Below are 12,109 nucleotides of genomic sequence, written 5' to 3'. Positions count from 1 at the left end.
TATCTTATTTGGAAACTAGTCATAGTCTCCAAATTGGATCAAGGAAAATTTCAATAAGTCCAATGTTTGAAAGCAAGTAATGAACATTTCCATAAGTGTAAAAGATCGAAGAAAAGAGTTTGACGAGAGGAGAGAAATTTAAGTAGTTTATGGACATGAAAGAAGGACCAAATTTGAGAATCAAGTTTTATAAGGAGATCAAATAATGCTATGATGGTAAAGGAAAATAGGGTTCCCAATTTGATCATTATGGATGAAGCTCAAAAAAACATGAATAGAAGAAGCCTGATTTCAATATAATGTTTGATATAAAGGAATTACAACAAAGGAAATTTAATTTAAAGGGATGAAATAAAATCTCATTTTATGAATAATTAACAAGGAACGAAACAAATCAAAATTGATTAAGTAAAACATGAAAGTTCGTCTAACTTAACTATAAAGACAAATAATCAAGGTGCAAGGTGCAACAAACTGAGCTCAATATATGTTAAAAAAATCTCTTTTAGGAAATAAATTAAAAATTAGGTCCCCAAATTTTTCCTAGTACTTGGGGGGCTTTTAAAGTTCAACATCACCTTACACTAGTTTTTTTCTTCAATCAACTTATGTAATTAAATGCTTAATTTGCAAGCCAATCTCCTTCATTGCTTATATAATTCATGATGAATGTATCCATTAATGAAAATAGAATTGATTTTAATTAAATTTCATTTAGACTTCCATAAAAGAAAATCATGAAAATATTAAATTCATAGACCAGGAAACACCCTCATGACATGCACTCTCCAAACTATTAAAATTAAAATAATAATAGTAAGAATATATCTATCATATCTATATATATATATATATATATATATATATATATATATATATATATATATATATATATATATATATATATATATATAATTTTCAATTCATCGTAAAAATAAAATAAATCCAAAATATAACAAAATTCAATTCACAATAATAAAAAAATAAATGTGTATTAAAACGAAATTTATAAAGCCAAATTTCCCAACAAATAACCATGAATATGACAATGTGATAAAGGTATTTATCTTACTAAAAATATGCTTGTATATGAAATATACCAAAGAACACCCATTTGCGAGGAACAACACAAAACCAAATTAAAATGAAAAGAAAATGGAAGAAAGTTTAAAAATAAATAAATAAAATGAGGAAGAAAAATAACTTGTAATGGCAGAAGGGATATGCAAAGGGCACACAAGGCGTGCAGGTCATGAGGCTGGGTGAGTGGAAATAAATGAAGAGCTACACAATAATTTTGTATGTGCATAAATATGGACCTAGACATAGATATTTGAGGGATTCTAAATGGCGGCCATGGCCTCCATGGGAGTCATAGACCTTTGAAGGATTTGAACCTTCACCCTATGGTAGCCACGACCTCCTCATATCTAGGGGGTTTTCAACAAGAATAACATGGTTTTCAAATGCAGCATGCACTCGAGGGAATTATAACAGGTGTTGTTCAGTTTGGGTCATATTTGCACCTCGTTGGTGAGAAGTGTTGCTTTTATTGAAGCACTCCATTTCTGGGATTCAAACGTGTTGGTTCAGAGAAAATGGAATTTTCATGCCATAAAGTACATTATATCTATGGGTTCCAAGTGACTACTTTGGTTGCACATCATGGGGTTTGTAAACACATCATGGGGTTTGAACACTGTGATGTGTGTTTAAGAAGAAGAATACTAGAGGAACAAGACAATGTCTGTCTTGATGCAACGCGAATTGTTTTATTCTTCGCACAAAATTATGAGGAGAACTAGTCAGGGTTTTTTTGTGTGCAACTTTTATTATTTCTTTTAATAAATTCGAGCGAAAGACTCACACATTAAACATAAAAGACTGGAAAGACTATCCTTTCCATTTATATATTTTTTCATTTTTAAGTTCAAATTATATGCTTTCAAGGATTTTTTGGGGGGTTTTGGGATTTGTCGGAGGAGGCCTTTTAGAGTGTATTTTGTAATTATTTTGATGGGGTGCTTGTGTGATGAACCCTCCATGAGGGATGCAAATTATGCAGAGAGCTTTGTGGAGAATAGGGCATCCTTCAATAGATAGTCTTTGTTTATGGTGTCTCAGTGGTTGATAGCACTCACTGCCATTGGCCAAGTCGTTGAGGTAGGAACAAAAACAAAGGTGATTATAGGAATATATTGAGAGGAAAATAGAACAATGGTGTTGATGCATCTCCATTTGCTTCAAACGATGCCAAAAAGGAAATACGCTATCAACACCATCAACATCAGTAGTGTCATCCTTTTCATTCTTAGTATTTGTATCCACAAAGGAAATTCTTTCCCAACACCAATTCTAATCCCAAGCACATCAAAGGTGAGTAGGCTACTACAAGATGTCGGCCTGACTTACTGTTGTTGGTGGTTAGATCAAAGGATGGTTCTTGCATCTAGTCGATTATTTTGAGAAGATTGATAAGGTTAGTAGGCTTGTTGTATCTCTTTTTATGTAATCACTATAAGCAAAATGATTTACTCTTTACACAGTGGGATAAAATATTGAAGGAAAATATGCATGTTATAATACAAACCTACAAAATTAGAGGTTGATTTGAGATTTAATGTTTTTATGTCATGATTTCAATTAAGCATAGTGTGTTAAGATAAATCACTCCAATGTGGTTCTATCCCTTGCCCATCTGCCAGTGGCAATTAGAAAAATGTCGATATAGATAGATTCATCAGGTCGTTATAAGGCCCTATAACTAAAAAAAAGGTTGGTGGGCAGGGCAGCCTTTGGCTCTAATGGCCAAGAATGATTGTGGTGAGAGGAGTGGTAGATTCATGAGGTAGGGGAAGGGCAGTGGAAGAAAAGATGAAAAGAGATTTCTCTGTCCTATACTACTATATGGTATGGCCAATTCTATAAAACATATCATTTCTGACTGGTTGAATTATTTGATCTTTTAGTCCATCTACATGGACAAAAGAATTGCAAGAGTGAAGTAACCTTTGAAAATTACCACAATTTCAGTAAAGACACCTGCTTCAATGTGTAGGTGAAATTTTATCAAAATTGGTAAAATTTATATTCACTTGTACCTACTGCTTTACAGTTCGTGTAGAACATGGTAAAATTGAGTCAAATTTATTTTTACTTATCAAGTATTCCCATTAAATATTTTAAATTTATGCATTTTTACCCATTCTGCATGGAACAAAAATGTTTTGAATGTTTGATGATTACTCGAAAACCTAAATTAGCATATCTTTCTTTGATTTTCTCAATGTTATAAATGTTTTTACTAAGATGATTTGTTGGCTCGAGGAAACCTTACAAGAATATTGATGATAGATTAAAGAAATTAAATTGTTAGATGTTGACTAGAACTGCAAATGAGAAAGGAGATTTGCAACCTTTGATCCATGCTACACTTAATTCAAACTTTCTTATAACTTGTAAGAGGAATGACCAATTAAAGTTTTTATAATTTCCAGCCAAATTACTTTTATGGTTAATGAAGTACTGCGGGTGGCCTTGTAAGGTTTGTTGATTGTAAAATTCCATGTCTAATACGTTCATTTTTAACATTTTATTGTCTTTGCCTACCCTGTATAACTTTATAGCCTACATTGGAAAAAGAAATGGACATAAAAGTACTTGTCCCAAAGAACACAAACTGGAAATGGAAGGAAATCAGTTGATAGAAACAAGAGTGGTTGGGCCAACTATGGGCAAGAAATATGGGGTACACATGCATAGGAAATAGCAAGGAATTGAAGAAATATTAGGAAATAAGAAAGCAAATAACATGAAATGTTATAAATAATATTTTGTTTTATATATTTTTCATTTATACAAGGAAATATACAAGTTGATGATAGATCATTCATGGCCAAACTTCGCATCAAATATTGAATGTTAATTGAATAATAAAGTTGGAAATTATATCAAGGTGTTACCTTATAAGGATAAAAAAATTCTTAATTTGATGATGATGTTAAGAAGTAACTAGCAAGCAACACCTAGTTTATTTTTACTAGGCAACCTAAATCATGAGTGGGTGGACAAAACTCCTCCCAATAAAATTTAAATGCCAAGAATGAAAAAATTCCCCCCAAGCTTTAATTAAGATTTTGTCAACACTCTGGCTTCATCAAGTAGTTTGTTGAGTTGAACTTTCTAACATTGGTACTGCTTAATAAAAACAGATAGACATAGTTATATTAATGAAACATTATAAACTATAAAATGGGAGAGTCTAATAAACCCCTTGTTTCTAATACAAACATCATGTGTGGCCTTAACATGATTGAAAGAATTGTTATTTAGAAAGGAGACAGTTTTTCATTGACAAGGATAGTTTTTTCATGGTGGTCCTCAGCGAGCTTATGATCATGTGATTAACATATCTTAACTCATATATAGGACCTCGTGCCATGTTAGAAAAGCATGGATGTCCTAACCCTACATTAAGTCTTTTGATTTCACACTAATCTCCATTGAACTTAATTACATCCATTCATTCTTAGAGTGAACAATTCTTTTAGCTGAGTTGGCACACCTGAACAGAAGCAATTAGGAAATGGTTTTCTTTGTGAAATGTCCATGGTTGTTTGTGAGTGCATGTTCTTATTTTTTACTCCACCAATTCACCACCAAATTATACCCCACAACCTTCAATCTTCAGGGGCAATCTTCAGGGCAATCTTGGTACATTTATAAATCCCAAGGCTTCCCAACTGATCACATCGATATTCAGGCTAAGGTATCATAGTTTATAAGTTAAGTTAGCAGGAGGAAAATGTTGAACTCAAAGACATTGTTCTTCCCATGCCCTTCCCAGGTAGTGGCTGTGAAGTACTTCTTAATTGTCATCCTACTAGTCATCATTCAGAACCTAGATATAGCAGCGGGAAAGCATTGGCAGACAACCAGGTCAACAATTTATACTATGTTGGTGTTTACTGGGGTGTTCGCGTGTTTTATTATATTAACATAACTATACATAAATTGGGTTGGAGGTGAGGCTACGTAATGTGACATGTCTTTAGGTGAGAACATTTTGAATAAACAAAATTATTAATTGACCAAAGTGATGTAAAAGAGAAGAATCTAGTTTTAGATGTCTGACTGCAAATTAATTACTTACTTCTTAACTAATGAAATATATGTTGTGGAAGAGAAGTTTCGAGTTTCAATATAGATTTTCAAATTGATAATCCACTTATTGATGATGCAGATGATGGAGATGAATCGCATGACTTCAAAATTTCCAAAGAAACTGCGGATGAAGAGAATATTGTAGATTCCATTGCAGGTAGGAAAGATGGCCATGTGCTAGTAAAGTATTAAACTGATGAGAATTAGTTAGTTTGCAAAATAACAAGTTTCATTTTAAATATGAACCAGAAAATAATGAATAATGTGAGTAGACTTTATTTTACTTCTCAAATCTCATAAAGGTGAATCAATGGATTTCAACGGCAACCAAGAATTTGATGAACATGATTGTTAATGTAGGTAATTTGAATGAGGGTGATCAATATGAACTTCTCTATGAGAAACAAGCTCTGGAAATTTTACCACGACAGGCATCATCTAGTGAAGTTTGAGATGGCGAAGAATGCACTATACAGTACATTTCAGCGACTGCTATTCAGGAAAATCCCATCTCACTTGTTAATAATGAAACTCATGAGTATGGGTTTAAGAATTCAGAAGCAATTGAAAGATATCAAGATCATGTAGTTGAAAAACAAAAGCAAATTGAACAGGTTTACAAAAGTGAAACTCACGATGATGAAGAACGAAAATCACATAAGAATTATAACAGTAGCCAAAATGATGGTTGTCCCATGTTGTCTGATGCAGTTTCTTTGAAATTTGGAGATCATCAACTGATTCATTCATCATACGATGAACCTCTAGAAGCTTATGAGAATATTCGAGTTTCAAATGGTTGTCTGCAACCTCATAACTCAGCTATTGAGGATGAAGTTCATGAAGATAAATTTCATTATTCAGAGTCCAGACAATGAAAAACAATTTTATGGCCTTGATGAATTGTATGGTTCAAAAGTGGACAGTGTCTGTAGTATGTATGAGCCAATGCCTAGTGTTTCCCAGCATGCAGTTGAGTCATCTCATTACAAGGTTGATGGGATTCATGTCTACACACAAATAGAGAGCGATACTTCAAAGAAGAAATTCAGTTGTCCATGTAATTATAAAGAAACAGAACCAGACGCGACTCAGGAGATTGTTGATTCTTCAAATAGTTTTGAAGGCAGTATTGATGTGTTCACTAGTTTGGGTATGCCTCGACTCTGTTCTAGTTCCCCTAGAATTAATATTAATGATGTGTTCCTTTTGCTATAATTATTTCAATACTCCATTAAACAAGCCCAACCTTACCTACAGTAATGATGTGTTCCTTGTTCAGGTATGGATGAATCTGTTCTTGAAAAAGCAGTCACAACTGAGGAGACTTTTCAAAATAAAATGAATTCTTAAGACAGTATTGATTTGTTTTCTTGTTCAGGTATTATTATTCAAGAAAAATTATGGGTTTCCTCTGTATTTATAGTAATGATGTGTTTTCTCCACATTTATAAGTGTTTTTACTCCATGAAACACAACCCAACCTCTAATGATCTGCTGCAATAATTCTAGAACAAATTAAACGAGCCAAGCTTCCAGATAATAATGATATGTTCCCTTTTTTAGGTATAATTGATTCTATTCTTGAAATAGAAGAAAACATTTCAATCAACATTGTAGACTATAACAATGTGTTCCCTCATCAAGGTATGTATGATTTTGTTCTAGATAAAAGATGGATTGTCTCAGTAATGATAGTACTAATGTGTTGTTCCCCCTGATGTAATGATTGTGGTACTCTTTTAAACAAGCCCAAACCTATGGACACTAATGACATGTTTCTTTGTTAAGGAATGGATGATTCTGTACTAGACAAATTCATAGAGAGTCTTACAAAAGAGGCCTGTAAGCAGGAAATACCCCAGTTAAATATTCCATTGAAGACCCCTGCAATTATTGACAGATATAATATATCTCCCTGTTTAGTCACTTTGTTCGGACTAGAATATAGTACTACATCCAAAAAGCCAGAGCTTGGACACTGTGACGTGGAGGAGAAGATTCCAGTTTCAAATGTAGATTTGGAAAATAGTCCACTGCTAGGAGACATAGATAATGAAGATGAATCACATGATTTGGAAATTGCTGAAGAAATTGTCGATGAAGAGCAGATTGCAGATTCAGTTGGAGGTAAGAAAAAAGGTAATTTGTTAGTAGAGGATCAAGTTCTAGAAGGTCCAGTGCAGTAGACTTCAAATAGTGAAGCTCAAGCCGATGAAGAATGCAGTAAAGAGTATCTTCAGGAAAATCCCATATCACTTGTTAATGATGAAGGTTTAGAGGATGAATTGAATGATTCAAAAACCACTGAAGGGTATCAGGTCTCTGTAGTTGAAAACGAAGAGAAAATTGAATAGTTTTCCAAGAGTGAAACTTAGAATTCTCAAGAAACTGTATCTCCTAAGAACTACAATGAGGAAGCTCGAGAGGCTATGAAGGATGAAGCTCATGAAATCAAGTCTTATTTTTCAAACAAAAGCAAAGTGTGTTTTGGACTTGATGAGTTCAATGGTCCTCAAAAGGAGGAAGATGACAACCAACAGATTTATGAGAATGAAGCTTATGAAGGTGAACCAATGGATTGTGGCAACACTCCAGAATTAAAAAATAAGCTTCAATTTGATGCAGAAAATTTCAATGGTGCTCACCAATTTGAACTCCTACCAAAGGCTTTGTCTCTAGAAAATTTGTCACAGCTGGCATCATATAGTGAAGGTCAAGTGCCTGGGGAATGCAGTGAAGAGGAGCTTTTAGTTCTAAATGATGTTCAGAAAAGTCACATCTCACTGGTTAATGGTGAAGCTCAAGAAGATAAATTGAGTGATCCCAAAACTAGAGAAGGATTTCATGATTCTATATATCAAAGACAGGAGCATTATGAACTTGCTTCAATGGCTGAAACTCAAGATGTTGAATAAACCATCTTTCACAAGCAAAATGATGGCTCTCCTGATGCAGTTTGGATGAAAGTGAATAATACTAAACAGGTAGATATGTCCAATGAACTTCAAGTAACATATGAGAACATTCAAGCTTCAGAGGATGAAGTGCATCAAGGCAACTTTTCAGACAATGGAAATGAGTTTTATAACATCAATGAGTTGTATGGTTCAACTCCTCAAAAGGAGGAAGATGTAGTTGAGTAGATCACCAAGAATGTTCACATTCCCTTAACAGATGTTGATCAAGTGGAACATGGATCTTACAATGTAGCTATGGAAAAAAATGAAGTTGAAGATGAAGCATATAAGGAAAGCATTAGTATTGTTGATGGCATAACTGACGCAAGTCAAATTAAAGAAAAAATATTTCATATGGACAACCATGGAAAAAATGAGGGATTTATTGCCCCTCACAAAATTGAGGGAAAAGAGGATGATCAGGAAGAAAAATCTATACATAACAGAGCTAAAGAGACACAAGAATTCAAAGTTGGACAAACTATACAACTTGTGAAAGTAGACATAGTGGCTAGCAACTAGGAACCTTCTAACATGGATACTCCATTGAATATGCCTATGCTTACAAAAGGCCTTGATATATCTCCTTACTTGAATTCTTTTTTTGGATTGGACATTAGTGATCCATTAGATAAGCCCAAGATTATGGAGAGTAATGATGCATTGTTTTGTTCAGGTATAGCTGATTCTCTTCCAGAAAATATCTCAGAGATTGTTACAAAAGCTACATGCAAGTAGGAAATTTACCGATTGGATAATCCTTTGAAGACCCCTGAGGTTACAGAGGGATATAATATAGCTGTGGAAAAGAATGAAGTTGAATATGGAGCATGCCAAGAAAGAATTTTTATTGTTGATGGCATAACTGATGCAAGTCCAATTAGAGAACAATTGTTTGATATGGACAACAACAAAAAACATGAGTGATTCATTGACCCCGCCAAAATTGAGGGAAACAATGGCCAGGAAGCTGGAGAGACCCAAATTTTCAAAATTAGAGAAAATATGCAGATTGTGGTGAGCAAGCAGGAACCTTCGCAGTTGGATACTCCATTGACTATCCCTGAGGTTATGGAGGGATATAATATATCTCCTTGTTTAAACACCTGATTTGGGCTAGACTCTAGTATTACATCCAAAAGTTTAGGAACTTAGAAAAAGTTACAATATATCCCCTTTTTTAAGTATGAATGTATCTCTTATAAAGAAAAGGATGTGTGCAATCAACAACTTTACTTGGATAAGCCATTGAAGAGGCTTGAACATGTTGAGGGACCAGAATATGATACCCTAGTGAAAAATATTGAGCTTATAGAAAATGATGTGACATCAGAGGCTGAATATTTGTCACTGCACATCCCACTTGGAGACCATGTATCTATCATGGAGAAGGATGCTACGGTTTTGGATGGGACAAAGTATTATGAAAGTATTCTCCTCACATAAAATCTTGTAGAATCAGGAGAACTAGCCAACGATTCTACTATTTTGGATGATATGAATGTTCCTAGTAAAGGGGATTCAAAAAGCACCAAACTTGTAGACAGAATACTGAATCTAAGCAATAGATTACAAAATTTGCAATTGGACTTACAAGGATAAATGCGAGAGTCATTCCATGCTACGCCTTCCAAAAGGCTGATGAATTCAAAACATAATGGAAGCACAGAGAATAGCAGAGATACCATTTTTGTTTACATGCCAAGGCAATCTATAGGAAGTGATGAGGCTATGCACAATTCATTGAAGGAGAGTAGTGCTGAGCTAGTGGGACAACTTAGTTTATGGAAGGTACATAATCTACACAAAGAAAATGACACAACAACAAAGGACTCTAAAAAGGTAAGCTAAATTATGTATGAACTTCATATTTTTCCATCTTCTTTATCAGATTCATCTTAAGGAACATAATACACAGTTGGTGCACTGTATGTATGACATTTTCTCATTTTTTATTTTAAGGAGATAAGTAAACAGTTCATTTCATAGAATTTGTCATCACCTGCACTGGAACAAAGGATGGAATCCTTGGACACACGACTGAAGATGCTTGGACATACTGAGGGCCATGATATATCTCCCTTTTTGTACACATTATTTGGACCAAAATGTAGTACTCCATTGACAAATCATGAGCTTACAGAAGATAATGATAAGGTTGTTACTGGCACAACATTTGAAATTTCTTTGTAGTCACCATTAGTGACTAAATCAGGGGGAGTTGACAATTTTGGCAATGAATTTCCATGGTTATTTTTTGTATCCCATGAAAAGAGGCCTAGTTTCCAACACCATAAGAAAGCTGATGCAATGAATGCATTGGTATATTCCTAGCTATGTACACATCTCTCTTTTTCTACTGATTTCCTCATTTAAAATTCATTAATTATTATGCTAACGCTGAGGATTGTTATCCATTGCTCCACTTAGGTCCGAGTGTATGCTGTCCTCACAAATGGCCTCTTTGGGTTGAACCTTGATTGTGATAATTATATGAACAACAACAAATCTATTCATGAGGCAATATGTTTTCTAATGGATCCAGTTCTTAGGAAGAAAACTTGCTATGTACAGTTTTCTCAGAGATCAACATGATCGATATGCTAATCATAACACTATGTTCTTTGATGTAAGCATTGATCAACACCCAAAATGTTTTCTTATATTCAATTATGAAATTTTCATATAATTTCAACCTGTCATATTAATTCTGAAATCTTTGCAATTCACCTTGAGAGGTTTTGATGGTATCCAAGGGCCTGTTTATGTGGGTACAGGGTGTTGTTTTAATAGACAAGCACTCTATGGTTATGATCCTGTTCTCACTAAGAAGGATCTTGAAACAACATGTTTTCTGAGATGTTGTTGGGGATCTCGAAAGAAGAACAGAAAATCAAACAAAAGGTATGATGACGATAAGAAGAGAACCAAGTGAACTGAATATACTATATCCATCTTTAGTTTGGAAGACATAGAAGAGGGTGTTGAAGGTGAGTCCATGTCCAAACCAGTGATTTCTATTTTTTGACAACTCACTTTCCTTAAACATTGTTCGCCCTCACCCTTCTATGAAATTGTGTATTGCAAGATTTGATGATGAGAAATCATTGCTCATGTCCCAAAGGAGCTTATAGAAAAGACTTGGTTAATCACTAGTGTTTATTCAATCTACCCTTATGGAAAATGGTGGTCTTCCACAATCTGCAAATCTTGCTTCTTTATTGAAAGAATCCATTCATGTTATCAACTATGGATATGAAGACAAAGTCAGAATGGGGAAAATAGGTATGAATAGAGGTGGATCTACATCTATTTGATGATGTTGTGGATTTTTTTTAGTTCATTGAATTAGTTTTTTCTATAGTGAAGTTGTATAAACCTTTTTCTTAAATGTGCATAAATTCTCTTCAGAATAAAGCAACATTTTGTTTAGGAAACCAAGCACTGGGAAACTGTTCTTGAAGCAAAGATCTAATATGAGTGGGTTCGCATATTTTGTGCAGATTGGGTGGATTTATGGTTCTATCACAGAAGATATTTTGATTGGGTTTAAAATGCATGTTTGACACTGGATTTAAATATATTGCATGCCTACACATCCTACATTCAAGGGATTTGCACCAATCAATCTTTCATATCATTTGAATCAAGTGCTCCGATGGGCCCTTGGCTCTGTTGAAATTTTACTGAGCGGGCATTGTCCAATTTGGTATGGCTACACCAATTGCAGAGGCTAACATACATCAATACCATAGTTTATCCTCTCACATCCCTCCCACTGGTTGCATATTGTACCTTGCCAGTTGTTTGTCTTCTTACAGGGAAGTTTATCATTCCTGAGGTAAGATTGTCAACCCTTACTAACCTTAATCTTGTCAAGATTTACTCACCTCTAATGCAACCTGTATTTTATATTTTTTTTGGATTTTGTTCTCATACAATGCTTCACATTTTTCCCCTGATTTTTATATTTAATTTGATCTGCA

This window comes from Pinus tabuliformis, chromosome 2_2 (genome assembly GCF_031772625.1).
Source record: "Pinus tabuliformis cultivar Carrire ecotype Pingquan chromosome 2_2, CPIR1, whole genome shotgun sequence".
Taxonomy (NCBI): domain Eukaryota; kingdom Viridiplantae; phylum Streptophyta; class Pinopsida; order Pinales; family Pinaceae; genus Pinus; species Pinus tabuliformis.
Note: the sequence above shows the minus strand (reverse complement) of the source record.